General features: G+C 42.7%; 4 non-coding genes and 2 pseudogenes across 53 annotated transcripts in view; all 6 read right to left on the bottom strand.

The window, feature by feature from the left end:
- The window catches only part of LOC149122944 (uncharacterized), a 104538-nt gene that overhangs the window by 15317 nt on the left and 72321 nt on the right, over positions 1–16900 (bottom strand). For 28 of the 50 annotated variants that reach the window (XR_016217236.1, XR_016217246.1, XR_016217243.1 and 25 more), the window contains 4 exons: positions 16334–16466; positions 13324–13455; positions 10641–10763; positions 9201–9336 (listed from right to left, as the gene is read on the bottom strand). This is a non-coding gene — a transcript (uncharacterized LOC149122944). Of the gene's footprint in view, positions 1–9200; positions 9337–10640; positions 10764–13323; positions 13456–15162; positions 15230–16333; positions 16467–16900 lie in introns of all 50 variants that reach the window. The other 22 variants (XR_016217231.1, XR_016217232.1, XR_016217222.1 and 19 more) reach the window with 2 other exon arrangements.
- LOC127484023 (small nucleolar RNA SNORD116) lies at positions 5834–5917 on the bottom strand (annotated as a pseudogene).
- Positions 9070–9154, bottom strand: LOC127484022 (small nucleolar RNA SNORD116; annotated as a pseudogene).
- On the bottom strand, positions 11237–11328 carry LOC127484021 (small nucleolar RNA SNORD116). Its single transcript, XR_007910804.1, has one exon. It is a non-coding gene; the product is annotated as a small nucleolar RNA SNORD116 (small nucleolar RNA).
- LOC127484018 (small nucleolar RNA SNORD116) lies at positions 13032–13123 on the bottom strand. Its single transcript, XR_007910801.1, has one exon. It is a non-coding gene; the product is annotated as a small nucleolar RNA SNORD116 (small nucleolar RNA).
- Positions 16005–16096, bottom strand: LOC127484020 (small nucleolar RNA SNORD116). Its single transcript, XR_007910803.1, has one exon. It is a non-coding gene; the product is annotated as a small nucleolar RNA SNORD116 (small nucleolar RNA).

Genomic DNA, 16900 nt, shown 5'->3' with positions numbered 1-16900 from the left:
CATCAGAAAGATCATCCACCCAGACCAAGTTGGATTTATCCATGGTATGCAGGGATGGTTCAATGTTTGCAAATCAATCAATGTGATACACCACATTAATAGACTGCAGAAGAAAAATCATATGATTATCTCAATAGACACAGAGAAAGCATTTGATAAAATACAACACCCTTTCATGATGAAAACGCTAAGCAAACTGGGTATGAAAGGAACATTCCTCAATACAATCAAAGCAATTTATGAAAAACCCATGGCCGGCATCCTATGGAATGGGGAAAAGTTGGAATCATTTCGACTGAGATCTGGTACCAGACAGGGATGCCTACTCTCAACAATGCTATTCAATATAGTTCTGGAAGTTTTAGCCAGAGCTATTAGGCAAGAAAAAGAAATTAAAGGGATACAAATTGGGAAGGAAGAACTCAAACTATCCCTCTTTGCAGATAATATGATTCTTTATTTAGGGGATCCAAAGAACTCTACTAAGAGACTATTGGAACTCATGGAAGACTTTGGCAAAGTAGCAGGGTATAAAATCAATGCACAAAAATCAACAGCCTTTGTATACACAGACAATGCCATGGCTGAGGAAGAACTTCTAAGATCAATCCCATTCAAAATAGCTACAAAAACAATCAAATACCTTGGAATAAACTTAACCAAGGACGTTCAAGATCTCTACGATGAGAATTACAAAATCTTAGAGAAAGAAATAGAAGAGGATACCAAAAAATGGAAAAATCTTCCATGCTCATGGATTAGAAGAATCAATATCATCAAAATGTCCATTCTCCCAAAAGCAATTTATAGATTCAATGTGATACCAATCAAAATACCAAAGACATTCTTCTCAGAACTGGAAAAAATGATGCTGAAATTCATATGGAGACACAGGAGACCTCGAATAGCTAAAGCAATCTTGTACAACAAAAACAAAGCTGGAGGCATCACAATACCAAATTTCAGGACATTCTACAGGGCAATTGTTATCAAAACAGCATGGTACTGATACAGAAACAGATGGATAGACCAATGGAACGGAATAGAAACGCTAGAAAAAAATCCAAACATCTACAGCCAACTTATATTTGATCAAGGATCCAAAACAAATCCCTGGGGTAAGGACAGTCTATTCAATAAATGGTGCTGGGAAAATTGGATTTCCACGTGCAGAAGCATGAAGCAAGACCCCTACCTATCACCTTACACAAAAACCCACTCAACATGGATTAAAGACTTAAATCTATGACCCAACACCATCAAATTATTAGAGAACATTGGAGAAACCCTGCAAGATATAGGTACCGGCAAATTCTTTTTGGAAAAGACCCCGAAGCACAGGCAGGCAAAGCCAAAATTAACTACTGGGATTGCATCTAATTGAGAAGTTTCTGTACTTCAAAAGAAACAGTCAGGAAATTGAAGAGGCAACCAACAGAATGGGAAAAAATATTTGCAAACTATGCAACAGATAAAGGGCTGATAGCCAGAATCTACAAAGAAATCAAGAGACTCCACAACAACAAAACAAACAACCCACTTAAGAGATGGGCCAAGGACCTCAATAGACATTTTTCAAGAGGAAATCCAAATGGCCAACAGACACATGAAAAAATGTTCAAGATCACTAGCAATTAGGGAAATGCAAATCAAAACCACAATGAGGTTTTACCTCACCCCTGTTAGAATGGCTCACATTCAGAAATCTACCAACAACAGACGCTGGCGAGGATGTGAGGAAAAAGGGACACTAACCCACTGTTGGTGGGAATGCAAACTGGTCAAGCCACTATGGAAGTCAGTCTGGAGATTCCTCAGAAACCTGAATAGAACACTACCATACAACCCAGCCATCCCACTCCTTGGAATTTACCCAAAGGAAATTAAACTGGCCAACAAAAAAGCTGTCTGCACATTAATGTTTATTGCAGCTCAATTCACAATAGCTAAGACCTGGAACCAACCCAAATGCCCATCAACAGTAGACTGGATAAAGAAATTAAGGGACATGTACTCTACAGAATACTATACAGCAGTCAAAAACAATGAAATTCGGTCATTTGCAACAAAATGGAGGAATCTGGAAAACATTATGCTGAGTGAAATAAGCCAATCTCAAAGGGACAAATATGATATGTTCTCCCTGATCGACGACAACTGAGCACCAAAGGGGAAACCTGTGGAAGTGAAATGGACACTATGAGAAACAGTGACTTGATCAGCCCTTGTCCTGACTGTTGATGAACAACTTAATACTTTATCCCTCCTAGTATTTTTTGTTTTAGTACTATTGGTTGAACTCTGTAATTAACACACAATTATTCTTATGTGTTTATATTTAACTGAAAAGTGATACCTGTTAAATATAAGAGTGGGAATAAGAGAGGGAAGGGATGTACAATTTGGGACATGCTCAAGCTGACTTGCCCCAAATGGTGGAATTAGAAATGTGCCAGGGGATTCCAATACAATCCCATTAAGGTTTCATGTACCAATGCCATCTCACTAGTCCAAGTGATCAATTTCAGTTCACAATTGATCACACTGGTAGGTCTAAGAATCAAAGGGATCACACAAACATGACTAGTGTCTGCTAATACTAACTGATAGAATCAAAAAGGGAGAGAACGATCCATCATGGGAAGCGGGATACACAACAGACTCATAGAATGGCAGATGTCCTAAACAGCACTCTGATCTCAGAATCAGCCCTTAAGGCATTCTGATCTGGCTGAAGAGCCCATGAGAGTATTTTAGGCATGGAAAGCCAAGACACTCTGGCAAAAAAAAAAAAAAAGAAGAAGAAGACCTAAATGAAAGAAAGATCTCTGCAAGTGAGATCCTAGTGGAAAGAACGGGTCCATCAAAGAAGGAGGTACCTTTCTCTGAAGGGAGGAGAGAACTTCCATTTTGGCTATGAACTTGTCTGAATAAGACTGAAGTCGGCAAACTCAAAAGGCTTCCAAAGCCTTGGCAACTCATGACTAGAGCCTAGGGAGATTTCTGACACCATAAACAAGAGTGTTAAATTGTTAAGTCAACAACAGGAGTCACTATGTACTTACTCCTCATGTGGGATCTCTGTTCTTAATGTTGTCCAATGCTATAACTAGTACTGAAACAGTATTTTATACTTTATGTTCTGTGTGGGTGCAAACTTATGAAATCTTTATTTAATATATACTAAATCGATCTTCTGTATATAAAGATAATTGAAAATGAATCTTGATGTGAATGGAATGGGAGAGGGAGCGGGAGATGGGTTGGGTGAAAGTGGGAGCAAAGTTATGGGGGGGCCATTGTAATCCATAAACTGTACTTTGACAATTTATATTTACTAAATAAAAGTTAAAAAAAGAGAAAGGAATGTGCTACATTTGTATGCTCCATTCCAAACTTAAACAAAGCGGAAGTTCCCACTGTTAATTCATCCATAAATATATTAACTTATACCTCCAGTAGGATGTTCCAGATGTTATTCAAAGTAGCAAAAAGCAAAAATACTTAAGAAGCAGATTGATGTCTCAGATAGCTCATATTAATCATATCAAATACTGTTCCTATGAACCATCTCACAAAAAACAAACTGCTAATAATTTTAAAAAATAACTGAGGGAGCACATAAACAAGACTAGTGTCTGCAAATACTAGCTGATAGAATAAAAAAGGGAGAGAACGATCCAACATGGGAAGTGAGATACACAGCAGACCCATAGAATGGCAGATGTCCTAAACAGCACTCTGGCCTCAGAATCAGCCCTTAAGGCATGCAGATCTGGCTGAAGAGCCCATGAGAGTATTACAGGCACGGAAAGCCAAAATACTCTGGCAAAAACAAACAAACAAACAAACAACAACCAAAAAAAACAACAAAACCTAAATGAAAGATCTCCGCGAGTGAGATCCCAGTGGAAAGAACAGGTCATCAAAGAAGGAGGTACCTTTCTCTGAAGGGAGGAGAGAACTTCCACTTTGACCATGGCCTTGTCTAAATATGATCAGAGTCGGTGAACTCAGGGGGCTTCCATAGCCTCTGCAGCTCATGACAAGAGCCTAGGGTGATTACTGAGGCCATAAACAAGAGTGTCAATTTGTTAAGTCAACAACAGGAGTCACTGTGCACTTACTCCTCATGTAGGATCTCTGTCCTTAATGTGCTGTACATTGTGATTTAATGCTATAACTAGTACTCAAACAGTGTTTTTCACTTTGTGTTACTATGTGGGTGCAAACTGTTGAAATCTTTACTTAATATATGCTAAACTGATCTTCTGTATATAAAGAGAATTGAAAATTAATCTTGATGTGAATGGAAGGGGGGAGGGTTGCGGGTGGGAGGGAAAGCCATTGTAATCCATAAACTGTACTTTGGAAATTTATATTCATTAAATAAAAGTTAAAAAAAAATAACTGGTAATCAGGGCTGGTGTGGTGGTGCAGTAGGTTAATCCTCCACCTGTTGCACTGGCATCCCATCTGGGTGCCAGTTCTAGTCCTGGCTGCTCCTCTTCCAGTCTGGCTCTCTGCTATGGCCTGGGAAAGCAGTGGAAGATGGCCCAAGTCCTTGGGCCCCTGCACCCACGTGGGAGACCAGGAAGAGGCTCCTGGCTCCTGGCTCCTGGCTTTGGATTGGTACAGCTCCAGCTGTTGAAGCCATTGGGGAGTGAACCAATGGAAGGCAGACCTTTCTCTCTGTCTCTCCTTCTCACTGTCTGTAACTCTACCTCTCAAATAAATAAATAAAATATTTAAAAAAACATAACCAGTAATTAAGTAATTTTAAAAATAACAGATCATAGAATTGCATTGTGGCACAGTGGGTTATTAGACAGTGATTTAAGTCTCAGTTGTTCTGCTTCTGATCCAGCTCCCTGCTAATGTGTCTGAGAAAGCAGGCAAAGACAGCCCAAATACTTAGCCCCCTATCTGTCTGTCTCTCTGTCACACTGTTGTTTAGATAAATAAAAAAAAGTTTTTAAAAACTAACATGGAATAGCTACTAAAAATTGGCTGTTACCTTAGGAATGTGTCATTTTGTTTCCTCCTGGGAAACAGAGATGGTACAAATGACAAAAGCATTACTTCAATGCTTCGGCAGTGAGAGTCCATCACACTCAATCTAAAGTACAAGGAATGTTAGGGAAGTAGTGAATATAATTTTTATTTGATTTTTAGATTTGTTTTGTTTGTTTGAAAGACAGAGTTACAGAGAGAGGGGGAGAGGGAGAGGGAGAGGGAGAGGGAGAGGGAGAGGGAGAGGGAGAGGGAGAGGGAGAGGGAGAGGGAGAGGGAGAGGGAGAGAGAGAGATCTTCCATCTATGGTACACTGCCCAAATGGCTGCAAAGGCCGGGGTAGGCCAAGGTGAGACCAGGAGCCTGGAACTTGATTCAGGTCTCCAATGTGGGTGCAGGGACCCAAGCACTTTGGCCATCCTCAGCTGCTTTCCAAGGAACATTAGCAGGGAACTGGATCAGAAGTGGAGCAGCTAGGACTTGAATTGACACACATTTGGGATGTTGGCATGTAGGCAGCAGTTTAACCTGATGTGCCACAATGTCAGATCTGCAAAAACAATTTTTCTAATGGACTACTTAGTTATGTGGTTATAAAAATTCACATTAGAAATTCATTGGATAATCTGTGTGGCAAAATGCTATTTAACAAGTCTTCAAAAATTTCCATGAAACCACAATTGGGTACATGGGCTTGTTTAATTCATTTGCTTTAATATATGTGAGTGGTTTGGTTTTCCAATAGCTCACACCTTTTGGAAACCAGTTGCTGATGAAACTGTACTTGTTCCACATGTCTTCCTAGGATGGCCCCTGTGTTGGACCTCAGATCACAGAAGTGGTTTGGTCACTCATTTTGTTCATATTCTAACATGTTTCAGTTTTTAAGAGTCATCATTGATCCAAGCACATATGTAATATGAGCCTTGAATCTGAGCTATGTGGCAGATACTGAGCACTCAGTTTCCTATAACCTTGAGACTCACTGACCCACACTATTCAGAAATGGAGATCAGTCTCAGTCAATGACCAGCCCCGTTATTGCCTAGTACAACCAGGGTCTCATCATTATTAGGGTATTATGATTCCCTAAGAAGAATGTCAGGATTGTCAGGACAAAATGATTACCAGGATGAGCATTCAAACTGGCTCTGGATTTCTTGATGTCAGATGCATTCATTATTCTCTCCATTCTGTCACTTCTCAAGGTGAAAAAATGTAACTCTTTCATATAAAACCTGTGATGATACCACATGGGCTGCATGAATGAAGCAATGATGAGAAGAGAAGGATGTGTAACACAGACATTCCTTATTTAAATGGTCCAGGGATCCCACACTACATACAGGCATTTTTGCCTGCATAGCTTTGATGTTCCCTACATTGCAGGGGTCTCCTCCCAAACTTGATGAAGCTACTGACTAGATGACATGTGCTGGATGACACTGCCAATATGAGTGTGCTGCCTGACCTAGAAGCATTTTTCACTTCCATGAGCTAGTATCCCTTCCCACACTTAGAGGCACTAGGAATCCCAGTCTAGGGAAAACCATTCACCATCACAAATAGCACTGACAGGAGATCATTGCGGGTTCAACAGCAGCAGATAAACTAAGTGACCAAAACAACTCCATATCACTCTGATAATTAGATTGCCATTATAACTACATCCTATGAAAGTAGGATAGGCTATTTGTATTAATCCACAACAGTGTATTTCTAATTAAAAATATCATTTAAGATTCAGATTCCCCTCACCTGATAGGGAAATTTTCTAGGATACAATAAAATACCACCTATAAAACAAAAACCAGGAAAACCACAAATAGGATGGAAAAAAGACAATCAACTGAGGACAATATCAAAATTAATGAAATGTCATTATTTAATAAGGATTTTAAACATCATGCTAAAAGTGCTTAGCAAGTAATCACAAATTGCGGCCATTTGGGGAGTAAACCATCAGATAGAGCGCCCCTCCCTCCCTCTCCCTCCCTCTCCCTCTCCCTCTCTCTCTCTCTCTCTCTCTCTGCCTTTCAAATAAATAAACTAATCTTTAAAAAAAAAATTCTGGAAGGCCGGCGCCACGACTCAATAGGCTAATCCTCTGTCTGTGGCGCCAGCACACGGGATTCTAGTCCCAGTCGGGGTGCCAGATTCTGTCCCGGTTGCCCCTCTTCCAGGCCAGCTCTCTGCTGTGGCCCGGGAGTGCAGTGGAGGATGGCCCAAGTGTTTGGGCCCTGCACCCACATGGGAGACCAGTAGGAAGCACCTGGCTTCTGGCTTCGGATCAGCGCAGTGCGCCGGCCACAGCGGCCACTGTAGGGTGAACCAACGACAAAGGAAGACCTTTCTCTCTGTCTCTCTCTCTCACTGTCCACTCTGCCTGTCAAAAAATTAAAAAATAAACAATAAATAAATAAAAAATAAAAAAAATTCTGGAAATATCAAGGCAGATTAATCCTTTCTCTTTACAACTGCAACAATATCCAGAAAAAAAATCAAGGTATCTAACAACACATAAATTTTCATAATTGAGACTGGAATTCTTTCCATGGCAATGACAACAGGCAACAGTCTGGTAAACATGGGCAGGCTTTAGACAAGGCAACAGGTAAACAGGACACAATGCCCATTCTTATCAACCTACAATATATACCTTAGTTATTTGTGGATATATGGAGCCAGGTACATAAATGAATACACAGTTGCAGGGCTGGTGTTGTGGCATAGCAGGTAAAGCCACTGCCTGCAGTGACAGCATCTCATATGGACACCGGTTCGAGTCCTGGATGCTCCATTTCCAATCCATCTCTCTGCTATTGTCTGGGAAAGCAGTACAAGATGGCCCACGTCTTTGGGCCCCTACACCTGCGTGGAAGACTTGGAAGAAGCCCCTGGCTCTTGGCTTTGGATAGGCACAGCTCTGGCCATTGAGGCCAACTGGGGAGTGAAACAGCAAGTGGAAGACCTCTCTCTCTCTCTGCCTCTCCTTCTCTCTGTAACTCGGACTTTCAAAAAAATTAAATCTTTAAAAAAGGCACAGTTGCATTTAGAATGAAGACTGATTTGGAGACAAAGTTTACTCTGGAAACTTTACCAAACTGACATATCTAGGGCATGGACTCAAGGAACCCACTGAGCTCTTCCTCTCCCACATGCAGAGGACATTATGAGCCTCCTGATTGGGAAATCAATACAAGGCTAACATATAAGTAACCTGTACAGCCTTTTCTAGGCAGCTGTCAGGAGTCCAAATGAAAATCAGTCCCCCTGATGACCAGTTCTCCAAGAATAGAATTCATCTCAATAAATACTACATTTTCTTCAGGCAACATCTAAAAAGAGCAAGAAGATTGCCAATGCCGGGTCCTGTACTGTCTTTAGCACCAGAGTTACCTGTTTTCATTTACTGTAAAGGGATTAAACAGATACCACTCAAGGCTGAAAGTGGCTTTCCCCTACAGTAGATGGGATGAGCTTTGCTGAACCACATATATCTATCCTGACTCCTAGAGACTGTATTTGTGCCAGTTGCATGAATCTCAAAGGGAGACCATTCAGCCAAGGTATCTAGGAAGCCTGGCATTCTCAAGGATCCACTGAATGTCTTGTACTCCAGGAGAAGCACAATTTAAACCTTGACCAAACAAAATTTGCACCAAGTTGAACAATAGGCTCTACTTCCCCCCTGCTGGAACAATATGCTGGGACCTCATTTCTATGAGGTTAACAACATGGAATTTTCACTCATTTTAGGGGTCAGTATTGGGGCACAGTGAGTTAAACCACCACCTATGATGCCAGCATCTCATATGAGCACCAGTTTGAGTGAGTTCCAGCTTCTCCACTTCTGAACCAGTTTCTGCTAATGAGCCTGGGAAAGTAGTGGAAAATGGCCCAAGTGCTTGGAAACCTGTAACCCACCTGGGAGATCCAAATGGAGTTCTAGACTCTTGGCTTTGACCTGGCCTAGCTCTGGCTTTGTGGCCATTTGGGGAGTGAATCAGCAGATGAAAGGTCTCATTCCCTCTGTCTCTCCTTCTCTCTAACTCTGCCTTTCAAATAAACAAACATTTTTAAAATGTTTCACTCACTTTATCTTTCCAAGGAATGCATATTTGAACATCATCATTGAACCACACATACTCCTCATCACTGGAAATGTGGATCCTTGAAATGCTTACCATCATCATGGTGATCCACCAGCCTCCAGATGAACCAAAGCAGTATGCGACTAGGATTTCAGTGGTATCTTCGGGAATTTCAGAATATATACATCCTTCCTTAAGGTTACCAATATTCACTGCACAGGAATGATGCCTGGGAAGTGCACAGGAGACATGGGTGAGTGTCAATCTTGACCACATGTACACATGTCACACTGCCAATGCCCAACCCGCCACCCCACCACCACCATATATTTAGTAATATATATTATATTACTATTATATATACTAATATATATTACTATTTTACTAATTATAGTAATTATATTATTATATTACTATATTACTTATATATTATATTACTATTATATATATAGTAACTCAAATGTGCCTCAGTTGTTTCTGGACATATGGACACTATGGAAATTGTGGGGTGCACAATGACATTTATCATGCCTCTGTTTAACAAGAAAAAGCTATGATGCTAAGCCACTCACTTAGGATCCAAGGCCTGCAATGCTGATTAGGACAGCCCTTAGATTCCCACAAAGATCCTGATGATGCTATTGAACTCTACTGGAATCACATGCAGACTGTTTGACAATCAGACCAAGGATGGCATAGCAACCCTCTAATCATGCAACAATATTCTCATCACAGGTCATTGGAGGTAAATGGGAAAATTTGCTTTAGATGTCATCCATAGTGACTGTGGCACTATGCTTAGAATCAAGGAGATCTGTAATTCCCACATTCCTATTTGCCAACCAGTGTAACCCTGTGTGATATTGGGAAAAGCTCCTAAGCTGCCCATATGTCAAGGTCACTGCAATTACCACACCAATTAATTGTCAGTGCTTATGGACAAGCACTTGTTCTAAGAAATGCAAAATACTAGCACCAGTAGGCTGAGAAAATGGGGACAGTGTGGGTTCTTTTGAAGGCTGGTGGATCATATGTGATGGCAATAAGTGTCTCTTCTAGAAACATTTGGAGAGTCTGTACTTCCAGTAAAATGTACGTGGTTTATTATTCATGACTAAGTGCCTTATTCCCTGGGCCTGACAGCAGTTTCAGAACCAGAATCTTTCAGTGTTCTGGCCTCAGGGGAAAAACTCAGAAAGGGGAACCACCCAGAACCCTGGTGCTTTGGTACTAGTATAAAGTAAAAGAAAAGATGGAAATAATGGAACCTGTATAGATTTTAATTCCCTAAGGAAATTAAACCCATACACTATGGAGTTTCCATGTACAGATAATGTCTAGGGAGGAAAAACAACAAAGCCTCCATGCAACATCACACATAATATATAAGCCCAGGGCATGAACTTAGATAATGCACTGAATTCTTTCTTTCCAGTCATCAAAGGCCACCTGACTGGGACATCATTACAAGGTCAACCTACAAGTTGTGCTGCCCTTCCTGACTTTGCTTAATGGATTCCAAATGAGTGTCACCTCTTCTAATGTTGGATGCTCCAAGAGTGGACACCATCTCCATTGGCATAGCAGCTTCCTTGGTCAGCATTCAAAGAGAGCCAGAGGATCCTGGCCCTATTCTTCACTCATCAGTGGAGGGACCTGTATTGATTGAGTGAACAAAGGACCAAACAAATGTGAATGAAAATTGAAAATGACTGAACAGACACAACCCACTAGATGAGTCTGCTGGGCCAAGGATGCCAATAATGACTCCTAGAGACTAGCCCTGTGCTATGTTCAAAACCAGAGGGAGCTGTGTCTCTGGAGATCTGAAGAACTTAACGGATGTAATTACAGTTGAATTTGGTGGAATAGATGCAGTCTTTCACATAAGCATTGCTGGGACACATGTACCCACCCTTATTCTTAGAGACTATACTTATGCCACTTATAGGTTTCTCAAAGACAGGCTTCTCAATCAAGCTACCTAGTAGGCCTGATATTTTCAAGGACTCACTGAACGTCCTGCACCCAAGCAGGAAACACAAATCCTGAATCAATCATCAGTTGTTATTAAGTAGAAGAATGAAGAATTGTCCCTGTTACATTCTTTCCTGCTGAAGCAAAGTGCTGGATCTCAGTTCAATGAGGACAATGCCATAACATTTTCATTCATTTTGTTCAATCTTCCAAGAAATACATATTTAAATGTCAATATCAATCCATGAACCTTCATTTTCTATTGAAAAGCAGACCATGGGCATGTTTACCTAGTCATGTGCAGCCATTCTGGAGAATGTATATGTCCCTACTGTTCAAATCCTGAAAGGGAAACATCTGAGAAAGTCTGGAGAAATTTACTCACCAATATATTATTCAATGTTTTTTTTAAGTCAGTGAATTCTTATCACTCAGACTGGAATTTCTGAACAGTTCAAAACTAAATTCCTATTTTCAATCTCACTTCACTGTTGACATAAAATAAAAGGCGCCTTCTCACCACTTTCCCTCCTACTGCTACACCCAAATTCTTCAACGAAAACTATCTCTTTTATCTACTGAAATACTGTAACAACTAGAAATACTGTAACAAGGCCAGAAACTTCCTTTCTAACAGTCACTATTTTTGTTAAAACAGTACTTGGTGCACACACATTTCCTCACAAATCATATGATGTCAGTGAGGAGATACTATTTCTGAATGCCCTGTCATGATCACCTCAATTGTTAAGGAAGAAAATGGTCACCAAAGAGACAAAGTGATGCAATAACTAGTGTTACTTTTCTTAACCATATTTCTTGGAAATGGCATTAATTTGAGAAGAGCTCTCCATCAGGTTGGCAATGGACACCAAGGCAAGCACTTGCATCTTATAACTCAGATTCCTGCACTTAATAACCCAAGAAGACACCAGCAGGGTCTAGGTAGCTTTCAAAAATGGACTGATCAACCTAATACCCATTGGTAACAGAGAAGTACACTACCAACTGTAATTTTCTCAAATCCAAAAAATTTCCTGCAAAGAATCAGAAGAAAGGGTCAATCACACAAAAGGCCAATCACACAAAACAGAAAACACTACTACTGGATGCAGGCCAACCCAGAACATCTGCATCATGACATGCATACAAGGTATAAGATGGCTTCAATGATCACAACCACAACATACTGTGACTTATCTTAAGACAATTTAATAACAACATATGTTTTATCTCCTCCTTGGTACATCAAGACTAAATGCCACACCAAAAGAAAAGAAAATATTTCAACACAAGGAAAAGAAAGATAAAAATTAAATAACTCCATGAAAAAGGAAAGTTAATATTTATGGAGATGGGAGATCTAACTGTTCCATCACCAGATGACAACAAGGAAACACAGAAAACGTAATACCCCCATGAGAGAAATCAAATGTCACTGAAGACTAAATGAATTAATTAGGCAATGGAATGTACCTCTTCTTAGGGAAAAGTGCATGTAGGAAGAAGATTGGAATAGAGGAATAAGGGATACCAGATTTCAACAAAAAGAACAGCAATCAGAACTTTAGAGGAACATGGTTGGAAACTTCTTAAAGTATGATGGAATGAGAACAAAAATCTTGACAACATATACCAAAGAATCACAAGGGGGAACATTTCATGTAGTCAAGCCAAAAAGGGTGAAAAAAAAAACAGGGTTCCACAACTAAAACCTAACCACACAGGCAAAAAAGAGAATAACTTTGGTTTCCTTGAAAAATCAAGGTAGCATTCTGCATGGGATTTTAATAGAATATCATTCCAGAAAACATTATAAACCTCAGTTAATGGAATGCACAGAGAAAAATCACACATATAGACATGAGGAACTGTGGCTGGTGAAGGAAACATACAGTGGAGAACGTGAGAACTAAACCCTCCAGTTAATGCTGGAGGACACTTGCTGGACCTCAGTCACGATGAGAATGACTGTATGGGGTTTTCACTCATTTTGTTCGGCTTCCAAGGATTGTATTTGCAGGAGTCATCATCAACCCAAACACATACCCACGTGCTGGGAGGGGAGCACCACAGGTTGGTGACATCAAAGACCTTCAAGCTAGGAGAATCCAGGGCCATGGCCCAGAGAAAAGCTAGGCAATCTACTCTAGCATTAGAGGCCGGCACACACACAGGTCTTTGTAGGTCTTCAAAATTCTTTGGGCAGTGTAGGGCTGCTGGTCTGGGGCATGCTTACTGTCATCAAGCTCCAGCGACTTCTGGTCTGCTGCAGGCAACAAGTATTCCAGCACCTCAGAATGCCTCTGATCTTCAGGAGAAGCATACATCTTGTGTATCTGCAGAACTAAGCCACTGTCCACAATGCCATCTGAGAAAAGCACACAGATCAGAGGCAAGTTTAAGAAAATGAACAAGGTATACAAGCTAAGCCCACATGCCATTGCAAGATATGGTATCATCCTCCAATTCTCGTGCCTGAAGTCTACATCCCTGACATCATTTGCAAATGGAAATTGTGTTTGTGAGGGAAGACTACTAGAACACAAAATTTCAATACATAAAACTCTAGGTGGGGCCAGCGCTGTGGCTCACTTGGTTGATCCTCTGCCGGCAGCACCGGCATCCCATATGGGTGCCGGGTTCTAGTCCCGGTTGCTCCTCTTCCAGACCAGCTCTCTGCTGTGGCCCGGGAGGGCAGTAGAGGATGGCCCAAGTACTTGGACCCCTGCATCCGCATGGGAGACCAGGAGGAAGCACCTGGCTCCTGGCTTCAGATCGGTGTAGCACCGGCTGTGGCAGCCATTTGGTGGGTGAACCAACAGAAGGAAGACCTTTCTCTCTCTCTCTCTCACTGTCTAACTCTATCTGTTAAATAAATTTAAAAAAACCTGTAAGTGGTTGTCCAACTCAGTATCTGCTTGAGAAGGTGTATGGGTCTATTCCTTTGAATGGGAGGATCAAACACTGGCACCCTATGACTGCATATGTGTGAGGTTTTCAAGAGGAGATTCTGGTTGGGTCACACCTATGGTCACCTGCCCAATCATCTGGACATCCAAGGGCTTGCTTCCTAGAAACTTCCAATTTTGACAACTTGAACATCTGCTGCCAAGGGTCAAGCTCTTCTATCAGCAGGATGCACACAGAAAACTCTTTCATGTGATAACAGAGGCAACAGACTCCAAGTAGAACAGCAACTGCTTCAAGTGACAGCATGCAAGGCATGTGTGGACAAGCCCTTCTTCACAGAGACAATGACATAGTCAGGAGGTTTGACCTCTAGTCCCACTAGCCCATCAAGAGCACTGCCTTTGACCATCAGGCCACACACATGGAAGAGACATGGGCCAAACATGGAGGCAGAATTCAGAAACTCTGGAAGAGAGCCACAAAGGCTCCACCCCCCAGTTCCCAAATGACTACTTCCCGATTGAGCTTTCCTTCCATCCCCAAGGCCCCATGCCAGCCTGGCACAGAAGAACCCCTGAAGGAACACAATGCTTGGCAACTATGGTACTCAGTATCAGGCTTTGTCTACCTAACTGTGTGCCAGGTGACACACAGCAAGCCATTGCATTTGCCTTCTTCATGCACACACACCACTCTGGCCTGACAATAGTGAGCCAACTTGCAGACACCCAGCAGCAAGGCCAAGAGGCCACCGCAGATATGGCCCCCCAGGTCCTTACAAATCAAGTAAAGGAGTTCAATCGCCTTGTGTGGGACACAGTTCTGCTGATGACAACCACTGTAAGTTTTCACCTACACTGGGACAAGCATACGTTGTCCAGAGATGGTCACCTTGGCAGTCACCTAGGGGCACTTGGGCCAAAGTGAGCAGGAAGATCTCAATGACCCAGGCAGTGGGATGACCAAAAGAGGGCGTCTGCAGGACAAAGCAGTAAAGAAGCCTGGCTTTGACACACACTGGCTACCTATGCCACATATTTGCAAGCTTGGAAGCATGGAGAGGTCAGGCTCCAAGCACCAAGGAGATCGAAGACCATGGCAAGAGCCAGTCATGAGGGCTCACCAACAATGGTCAGGGCACACGGGCAGTAGAGCATGTTCTGACCTTAAAGTCCCACAGGAAGTGCCATCCACAGGTTCCCCACTATTCCAGGGAGCTCTGGTTGCTGGAACTGGAGAAGACAAGGGAAACGTACACCTGTATCTACTAAACCACAGTACCCAATTTTGCCCTGCAACTTTTTCCCTCTGAGCATAAGAACCACAAAAACCAACACATGCTGCAATTCCATGACCCATGCTTCCAGGGCTCTTGACCTCAGGCCACACAGGGCTCAGGTTTGGTCAGCAGGTCTGTAGGGGCCACCTATTGCCAGGTAAACAGCGTGTATACCCCAGGACAAACACTTGCACCCTCGCACCCTCTCTCACCAAGCTAACACCTAAGCCCACTTGCAAGTGAACACTCCCACACACATTACCATCCCATGGACAAAGCCCATGGAGGATAGGTTCTGTATGCATGTGTGGTGGCCAGATTTGCCTTTGATGCTCTCCTGACTGGTGATACAAGCACCACCTCAAGTCTGGGCACTGGTGTCCTAAGCTTTCTTCAAGGATTCCAAGATGTGGCCACACAGGGTGCAAGGTCTGTCAGGAGGTCCACAGGGGCCTCCCATTGCCAGGTCCATGGACTGCACAACCTAGACACCCACCTGCATCCTCTCCTACAACACCAAACCCATGCTCTCTTGCAAGGACACCACACCCACAAACATTGCTATTTCACCAAACATTCCCCTGTTGGGGCATAGCCCATGGAGAACAGGTTCCATTAGCCTGTATGGTGGCAAAATTTGTCTTTGTTGATACCTTTAATGATGGAGGAAATTTGAGGCAGGGGATGTGAGCCCACATCTCTAAGGTCCCTGCTAAGGGAAACAAGCCAGACCTCAGTCATGATGAGAATGACGGTATGGGGTTTTCATTCATTTTGTTCAGCTTCCAAGGGAGGTATTTGCAGGAGTCACCATTGATCCAAGCACATGCCCATGTGCTAGGAGGGAAGCACTGTGGCCAGGCAAGGGGAGAGCTGGTGACATCAAAGACCTTCAGTGGCCTGGAGAGTCCAGGTCCACAGCTTAGAGAAAGAAGTCTAGGTAATCCACCATAGCAGTGCAGCCCAGCAGGCTATCAATGGCCAGCCAGCACATAGGTCTTTCAGTTCTTGAGAATGCTTGGGGTGCTGCAGGGCCTCTGAGCCTGGGAATGCTTACCATCCTCAGAGTTCCAGCGACATGGAGTCCACTGCAGGACACAGGAATTCCAGGGCCCCCAAGTGCCTCTGTTCTTCAGGAAAAGTGTACAGTTTGTGCCTCCGCAGAAGCCATGTTGCCAGCCGCAACTCCCCTGAGAAGTGCACACAGATCAGGGGCACACATGTGACAATGAACCTGCTACACAGCTCAAAGCCTGAGTCCATATCCAGCCATGGTGCAATGCTCCCTTTCACATGCCCTACATCTGCATCCCAGTCTGGTTCCCCATTGTGGATCACATGTGTGAAGAGGGGACCACTGGCACATATGACTTATACAGGTGGGACTCCATGTGGTTTGCCATATGGCTTTCTACTTCAAAAGGTAAGTGGGTTAACCCCTTTGTGTCATGAGGGTAAGGCCTCTGGCTATCTGGGCTGGCATCTGACCTCCCAGGGCTGTTATCTCAGGTACCTCTCTTTCTCAGCCTTTGAACTTCCACTGCCTAGGGTCAGGACTTTCCATCAGAAAGACACACGCACACCCTTTTGGGTGATGACAGAGGCCACAGACCCCCAGTCAAAC

The sequence above is a fragment of the Oryctolagus cuniculus genome, chromosome 12 (genome assembly GCF_051225735.1).
Source record: "Oryctolagus cuniculus isolate XC-2025 breed Fujian yellow rabbit chromosome 12, ASM5122573v1, whole genome shotgun sequence".
NCBI lineage: Eukaryota > Metazoa > Chordata > Mammalia > Lagomorpha > Leporidae > Oryctolagus > Oryctolagus cuniculus.
Note: the sequence above shows the minus strand (reverse complement) of the source record. Positions and strands in the feature narration are given on the sequence as shown.